Here is a 9,676-nt window from a genome sequence, read left to right as displayed (position 1 = left end):
AGATTTATTGTGGTGTAGTATATAAATAGTTTTGAATGTTAAAGAAATGCTAAAGAACTGTGCGTCTCATGACGTCACAAGTACGCTTCTGTTCCAATACACCATACATGCTGCGTGTTTGCGTTCTTGTCAAGTCCGATCTTCCTGTGTTCTCGCCAAGACCGGACTTGACGAGAACACGAGTCCGTACTCGCGTTCTCGTGAATTTATCAATATGCGTTCTTGAGCGGTCTCGTGTGTTCGTGACACGTCATCAGCCTCAGACCGAGCACTGTTCCAATTGCCGAGAACGCGCCGAATTCCCCGGATGTTGTTCTCGCCCGCCCTCTTTATCGAGCATGCATCAGAGCAGACTTGTGCGTTCTTCAGACTGACCGCTTGCCCAGAATGCACCGCGGCCGCAGCTTGATTTGAGACAGCGCAAACAGAGCTCACAGCGGTAAGTTAAAAATCCCCTTTTCTGCTGCTGTTGTTGTTCTTCAAAAGTACCTTTTCAGATCGTTTGAGGCGAGAATATTATACTTTAAGCTTCCCTATGTGGCCTGTTTACAGAGTTGGTGCGTAATTAAAAAAAGTAGTGTGCATAATACCGCTGGTTATGATTTATCTGTTTTGTGTTTATCTGACTGATGTGTGTTGCTTTATTAACTCAATACTTGCTGGAATAAATTGTAAATGTCTCCCTAGGACGGCAGCAGCATATAAAATAAATAAATAAATACATTCTATAAATGTTTTTCCTATCTAAGTGAGTTTATTCTGATTCAGGACACGAATAATTGAGAGGAGCAAGAGGAAAAGAAAATAATAGTAATAATAATATATGAAAAAACAGACATTTATTTTATACAAATGTTTTATCTTTGGAACAGAATGAAGGTGTAATATATTCAACAAATTATTAACAGTTACTAACATGGTTTAAAACAAAGAAATAACTCATTAAGATCTTATACAAACAGACAATGCCTATAAACTTACAATTAAAAATAGTTGGAATGGAAATTAATTTACTCATTTATTTATGTATTTTCACAGGTGGTGAAAAAAAAAGAAACGAAGCAGCATGTGAACATGACTCCAACTGATCTACATTAGGTCAGATATAGTCATGTTCACTTAAACATGCAGCCAGCTGGAGCAGCTCCCCGTCTTCACCCGCTGGATGGTCATCCTCCTCTGGGTCAACCTCCTCATCCTCCACGTCCAGCTGGTCCCCTGCCTCTATACTAATATTGTGAAGGATGCAGCAGGCGGCGATTACTTTTGGGGCAAACATCAGGCAGACTTCCAGCTCCCTTAAGAAGATGGAAGGCCACCGTGTCTTCCGACCACCAAAGACACGCTCAATGATGTTTATCAGCCTTGGCGTGGTGCCTGTTGTAGCGTGCCTCCACTAGACCTGTACCAAATATAAAATTAACTTGTAATTTAGGTAATATGCTGATCTGTCTTAATCTTCTGTCCAATTAATATAATCTATGTATCAATTGTGTGTCATTGTTGGCTCTATTTAAGGACAAGAAGGTAAGAGATCTTACTGGCAAGCTGTTTCCCTATAGGATGCACCACAGACCAGCCAGTAGAGGGTCAGCAGCACCTCTATCTCCTGTGGCCATCCATGGACCTTCTGGATGGGCAGCAGCTGAAGGAGGAGGACGATGGTGGCCCTGTTTAGCTAGAAGGCTGGTTTCAGGTCCCCTTCATTAAAAAATATTTGGAGGATTGGCACAGAGGTGTTTATCCTCACATATTCTGTTACTTCCTGTAAATAAAAAATGCCAAATGTTACTATAATTGTTTTTTGTCACCTTTTCTATGCATAAAACTATACCTGTTTAACATGCTGATTATTATAGTTCTCAAGAAAGAACAGATAAAATGTATAGTAAATGTAACAAATGGCTTCCCTTATGTAGTATTTTTACCATTTCACTGAAAAATGAGCTGAACTAACTGCACATAATTTATAGATTAATCACTGTAAAGGTGGACAGACATAAAAATATGTTTTTTTCCCTTAATCATCAATGCTGTGAAGGTCAGGAGGTGCAATAAAGTAGCTTAATCCTACTGTTATTAATGTTAAAACTGGGTCTTCATTTTTATAATTTAGGAAAAATAGTCACAATTTCAACCTGATCACGTTTTTAATACCATCCTCAATGTTTTTTTAAAGATAAAAGTAGGAAATAGGCTGTCAAGCTTAAAATGCCTACCAGTTGGCAATAGATGGGTGAGCAAAGCCTGCCTTCTGAGCCTCCTCTGCCGCATCAATCTTCTCCTTGCTCGGATTTGCCTCCTCAACTGCATCACCTCCTCTTCAGCCTGCTGGTAAAGCTGACCAACGACCGAAGCAACAGCAATATTGCTCGTATCGCTCATTTTGCTTCTACAAAGTGCTGTTTTTGAAAGAAGATTCGACCGCCTCTACAACTACAACAGTTACAACTCCCAACTCCTCTGACCTCCCACCTGATGAAGACCATGGAGCGCCTCATCCTTTCACACCTGCGCACCGTGGTGAGCCCCACCCTGGACCCGCTGCAGTTTGCCTACCAGCCCAACATCGGAGTAGAGGATGTCATCATCTACCTACTGCAGCGGGCTCTCACCCACCTGGAGACCACCGGGAGCACTGTGAGAGTCATGTTCTTTGACTTTTCCAGCACCTTCAACACCATCAGACTGGTGCTGCTGAGGGGGAAGCTGGAGGATGCTGGGGTGGACAAATATCTGGCTGACTGGACCATCAACTACCTCACTGACCACCCTCAGTACGTGCGGCTGCACGGCTGTCAGTCAGAGGTGGCACTCTGCAGCACCGGGGACCCCCAGGGCACCGTTCTATCGCCGTTTCTTTTCACCCTTTACACCTCGGACTTCACCTACAACATGGACAGCTGCCATCTTCAGAAGTTCTCTGACGACTCGGCCATTGTGGGCTGTGTGTCTGAGGGGAACGAGGTGGAGTACCGGTCGGTCATCATGGACTTTGTGGACTGGTGTGAGAAAAACCATCTGTGTTTAAACAGGGGCCATAACACCAATAAGACCAAGGAGATGGTGATTGACTTCAGGAGAAGACCCCCACCTCACTCACCCGTGAACATCCAGGGGCAGGACATAGAAACTGTGTAGAGTTTTAAACACCTGGGTGTTCACGTCAACAATAAACTGGACTGGACTCACAACACCGACGCTCTGTATAAGAAGGGCCAGAGCTGCCTCCACCTCCTGAGGAGGCTGAGGTCCTTTGGAGTGAGCAGGCCACTGCTTAAAGACCTTCTATGACTCTGTGGTGGCCTCAGCCCTCCTCTACGCTGTCGTCTGCTGGGCTCCTGGCAGCACAGAGCGGGACAGAAAGAGGCTGAATAAGCTGGTGAGGAAGGCCACTTCTGTCCTGGGCTGCCCTCTGGACTCTGTGGAGGAAGTGGCTGAGAGGAGGGTGTTGTCCAAGTTCACATCCATCATGGACAACACCTTCCACCCCCTGCACCAGACTGTAGAGGAGCTGAGCAGCTCCTTCAGTGCAAGACTTAGACATCCTGTCTGTAAAAAGGAGCGCTACCGCAGGTCATTTATTCCTGCTGCTATAAGACTATACAATGCCGCACTGTAACTGTGACCATAACTGTGATAAGTAATGTGCAATAACTAATGTGCAATAATCTATTTAATACACTACTACAACCCGTGCATCAATCCTGATGTAGTGACTTCTGCTGCTATCAACACCTGAACATAAGTCAGTACACATGTATGTGTGTATGTACAAATGTATACACGAATGTATATGCACATATATACGTGTAGGTACGTATGTATGTAGGCGTATAGATATATGTATATATATAAGTATATATATATGTTTATATATATAGACCACTATGAATGTAAATAAGACATCATATGCCCATTCCTATTTCTTTTTGTATTTTTTAATTTTTTTTTTTTTTTGGTATTCTTTTTGATCCATTGTATATATGAAGATTCACTGTATATAACTGAATCCACCTTCCCTACTCTGCACCTTCTTGTATGAGTCGATGTGACGAGTGAATTTCTCCATTGTGAGATCAATAAAGACTATCTTATCCTATCTTATCTTAACAAAGACATTCCCGCTATTGCTGGTTTTACACCCACAATTCTGTAATTTCTTTTTGGATATATTTTATACTTTTTAGAAATTAATTTTAAAAAACGTTTTCAATAAGACATGATGGTGTAGTGTATAAATAGTTTTGAACGTTAAAGAAATGCTCAAGAGCTGCGGGTGTGATGACGTCACGAGTATAATTCTGTTCCAATACACAATACGTGCTGCGTGCTCGTGTTCTCGTCAAGTCCGATCTTCCTGTGTTCTTACCGAGAACAGACTTGACGAGAAAACAATTCACGAGATCGCGAGTACGGACTCGCGTTCTCGTCAAGTCCGGTCTTGGCGAGAACACAGGAAGATCGGACATGACAAGAACGCAAACACGCAGCATGTATGGTGTATTGGAACAGAAGCGTACTTGTGACGTCATGAGACGCACAGTTCTTTAGCATTTCTTTAACATTCAAAACTATTTATATACTACACCACAATAAATCTTATTGAATTTTTTTTTTAAAACAACATTTTTAATTTCTAAAAAGCCTAAAAATAATCTTGCCGCGGTGCATTCTGGGCAAGCGGTCAGTCTGAAGAACGCACAAGTCTGCTCTGATGCTTGCTCGGTAAAGAGGGCGGGCGGCGCGTTCTCGGTTTGGCATTCTCGGCAATCGGAACAGTACTCGGGCTGAGGCTGATGATGTGTCACGAGCACACGAGACCGCTCAAGAACGCATGTCGATACCCGATCCGTACCGGTAGCACGATCCGTACCATCAGCCCATTTGCGCAAGTGCGAACAGAATAACTTCCGGGTCGCCAAAAAAATAATGTAATTACGGTACTAAAATACTTATTTCTATGCTTAAATCATTAAATAATGCTAAACTATATCGTAACTAAAATATTGAAGACTTTTCTGAAAGGAATTTGTACGTTTTACATTCTCTCCATTGTATTGCTTGACGTCATCATCGGATATGCTCCAGCATCCAGTCCGGGAAGATATCATTGCGTAACGTTTATCTGTATTGTCTGAATGCACTCTGTTAGTTTTATTGCTTGTTCAAACAGGACTAGAAAAAATATTTCATCCTTAATTATTTGGGGAATTTCGTTATATAAATAATCTTGTTCTAAACATTTATATTATTAGAAAGTTAAAATTATAAATTGAGATTTTAGCGCCCTCTGGTGTACACATCATGAACTAGAGAAGACCTCGTCATTATAGTAGCCGCATTTTACAAAAACGAACAGGGAATAGAACAAAGAACACACACAAAGCGAAGGCAAACCTTATTAAAATACATTTATTAAGCACAAAATACATACATATGCAAATCAAATAAATGATAAAAAAAACTTCAAACTTCAAAAAACTTCAAAATCAAATACGTTTCTGTACTCCTATATGTGTTTATAGCTGGGGGTTTGTGTACTTTAAGAAATGGTTTATATATTTGTATTTCCCTAACCACAACTGGGAAACATTTTTGCTATTAAAAAAACAAAAAACAATGTATTTTTTATGTATTTCTGTTGTTTATTTTTAAGAATATGCAATATTGCCGCAAATACAAAGAAATACCAAAAGAAACCCCTGCCTCGAAAAAATACAAATAAATAAAAAAGTAAGAAAAACAAAATATTTCCTAACGGAAGTTATTCTGTTCGCGCACGCGCAAATGAGCTGATGGTACGGATCGTGCTACCGGTACGGATCGGGTAATGACAACCATAGACATATATAAAGACTTATATTTATATTATATTTATATTTATATTATCTTATATTATGTCTATGGTGACAACCACAGACATGAATACGTAGACGCCGCGTTCTCGGTTGAGAGGCGTGCCGACAGAGCGGCCATCTTAGGTCAGACCAAGCGGCAGTCAGACAGAATACAAGTCAGTTCAGGTAAGTGGTGCTTTATGTTTTCAGACACTCTGAATCCGGTGAATTCGCAACCGATTTCCAGATAAATTAGCTGACTGAAGACGTCACCCCTTTTGGGGCTACATGAGACCAATTGATTTAATTAAAAGATTGATTGTCTAACTTAATACATAATTTCAATTTTATATTGACAGTCAGCAAACTTCCAGAGCTCCGTCCCAGGATGCCCGACTTTTGCTCGGCTTATGGGTGCGGAAATAAAAGGGCATTACAAACCAGATCCCGGGGAATTACCTTCCACAAGTAAGATTTTATGATATTTAATCCTTATACTTTACAGTTACAGTTTTTTCCGGCACAAACATATGTGCTAATGGGTAGCAGGGATGGAAGCGGAGAAAAGTACATTAAACACCCTGTTTTCTAAAAGATCTGACTGAGGATATATATATATATATATATATATATATATATATATTTATATATATATATATATATATATATATATATATATATATATTTATAATATATGTATATTTATATATGTATATGTATAGATAGAGAGAGAGAGAGCGAGAGATGTGTGTATAATTTGTGTTTATTATATTAATATGTAACTGAAAATATATAACTGTGAGTATATATATATCATCCCGTTAGACTTCAGTTTAAATTGTTTTTGTTCTGAATAAATATGTGTAATCTGTCTGAAAGCTCACCAGCATTGTGAACATATAATCTAAATTAAATCTGAGCTGCCTCCTATTAATTTTGACAGCAGATGTCTGATCTGTGGTCTGACTCAAGATGGCCGCCCTGTAGGCACGTCAGCCCAGCAGCCGGCAGCATACAATGGGGCGTCTACGTATATGATGTCTATGGTGACAACCACAGACATGAATACGTAGACGCCGCGTCCTCGGTTGAGAGGCGTGCCGACAGAGCGGCCATCTTAGGTCAGACCTAGCTGCGCTCAGAGAGAATACAAGTCAATTCAGAAAAATGTACTTTATGTTTTCAGACACTCTGAATCCGGTGAATTCTCACCCGATTTCCAGATAAATCAACTGACTGAAAACGTCACCCCTTTAGGGGCTACATGGGACCAATTGATTGAATTAAATTATTGTCTAACTTAATATATAATTTCGATTTTATATTGAAAGTAAGCAAACTTTCAGAGCTACGTCCCAGGAAGCCCGACTTTTACTCCGCTTATGGGTGCGCAAATAAAAGGATACTAGAAACCAGATCCTGGGGAATTACCTTCCATAAGTAAGATTTTATGATAGATAATCCTTATGCTTTACATTCACAGTTTTTCCGGCATAAACACAATATATGCTTATGGGTAGCAGGGATGGAAGTAGAGAAAAGTACATTAAACAGCAAAAACAAACAAAATGGTCCTAAATTACTGGATAGACATGATTTGTGGTGGGGGGGATATTATACAGTTTTTGCTATGATTTTGTAATGTATTTGATTCTTAGATGCATTAGGCTTTTTGTTGATTTCCCCCCCCCCCCCAGATTGAGGTTTGTAATATATAATTTTTAAATGCTGTTATGAGCACCTCTGCTCTCACTTGTCTGTATATAGTTTTGCTCCTATGTAGATCAGTGCTGTTGTCTGTAGATCGGTGTCTGTGTATATAGCCTATACATACAGTATATATATATATATATATATATATATATATATATATATATATATATATATATATATATATATATATATTGGAAGAAAGAGAGAGAGATTTATGTGTGTATAAATTGTGTGTATATTAGCTTAATATACAACTGCAAAATATGTAAGTGCATGTACATTTTTCATCCAGTTTGACTTCAATTTAAATAGTTTTGGTTCTGAATAAATATATGTAATCTGTCTGAAAGGTCACGAGCATTGTGAACATATGATTAAAATGAGATCTGAGCTGCCTCCTATTCATTTTGACAGCAGATGTCTGATCTGTGGTCTGACCCAAGATGGCCGCCCTGTAGGCACGTCGGCCCAGCGGCCGGCAGCGTACAATGGGGCGTCTACGTATATGATGTCTATGGTGACAACGCATATTGAGAAACGGCCATTCTTCTTCTTTTTCTGTAGGATTTAACGGCAGCTTGCATCCATTGTTGTTGCATTACTGCCATCTATTGGATCCTAATATATATCCTTAAAATCCTCATCATGATCCCAGAATTTTAAAAAAAACGAAAAATCTTCTTCTTCCCCTCAATACTATTTAACTTTTCAGCCACATTCTGAAATTTCAATTCTCCATTAATACCTAATTCTGCTTTTAATAATGTTTTTTGATTTACATATTTTCTGCAACTAATAAAAACGTGTTCCATTGTTTCTACATTTCCACACCAACTACAAAAACCAGTAAGATGTTTCCCCATCTTAAAAAGAGTGCCATTTAATAAACTGTGACGGTTCTTATTCTATTAATGATTATCTCCTCCCTCCTATTTATTCCTCTAATCCTTGTCACATCAACTGTTTTTTGTATCCTTTACAACTGCTTTCCGTTTATTTCATTATCCCATCTAATTTTCCATATCTTCTTGCTTTCTGTCCAAACTATACTTTTACCTTCAGATTTTCATAACTTTACCGGCATATCAATGTCTTCTTTTTTAATAGTCTCCTTAGCCAACCTATCTGCTCTTTCATTTCCCAAAATGCCTACATGAGCAGGAGTCCAAAAAAAATATGACATTTTTATTTTGTTCACATATTCTATAATAAACAGCCATAATCTCATATAATATATTTTGATGATTCTTCGTACATCCCTTTTCTATACTTAATAATGCAGATAATGAATCACTACAAATTATTATTTTATTTATATTTGTATCCTCCACCCATTCTAAAGCTAATAATATAGCACATAATTCTACCGCATATATACTTAGATAATTAGATGTTCTTTTAATTAAAAATATTAATTTTTAATTCAGGAATCACTACAGTTACACTAGTTACTTCATTTTTTGGATTTTTCTAACCATCAGTATAAATTTGCAAATAATCATTATATTTAATCTGTATTTGATTATAAAATTCTTGGCAGATATCTATTATATTTCTTTTCTTAATATTTAATAATGATCTATCTATATTAATATATTTCCATATCCATGTTAGTCTCAAAGGGCACAATACTGTTGGACTGAATTCTTTGTTATATACATTAAATGTTTTTGCTCTATCATCCCCAATCCATCCAAAACTATTAAATTGACCCTTTCCTCTTTCCCAACAACTTTCTAATACTTTCTTAACTGGATGATCTTCATTATGTCCTTTTAAATTTATCCAGTAATTAACCATTATCTGTTGCCTTCTGATACATAATGGCATTTCTCCTGATTCTATTTGCAAAGCACATACTGGAGTTGATTTAACTGCCCCTAAACAAATTCTCAATGCTCTAGCTTGAATAACATCTAATTTTTTAACCTACTTTTAGCCAATGAACCATATACCACACTCCTATAATCTATTCTTGACCTAATTAGTGACACATACACATTTTTAAGTGATTCAAAATTTGCACCCCATGTTAACCCTGCTAAACACCTCATAATGTTAAGACCCTTTTTACTTTTCTCAATAACATGATTTCCCCAAGTTAGTTTCTTATTAAAAACTAC

This window comes from Fundulus heteroclitus, unplaced genomic scaffold (genome assembly GCF_011125445.2).
Source record: "Fundulus heteroclitus isolate FHET01 unplaced genomic scaffold, MU-UCD_Fhet_4.1 scaffold_57, whole genome shotgun sequence".
Classification (NCBI taxonomy): Eukaryota; Metazoa; Chordata; class Actinopteri; order Cyprinodontiformes; family Fundulidae; genus Fundulus; species Fundulus heteroclitus.
Note: the sequence above shows the minus strand (reverse complement) of the source record.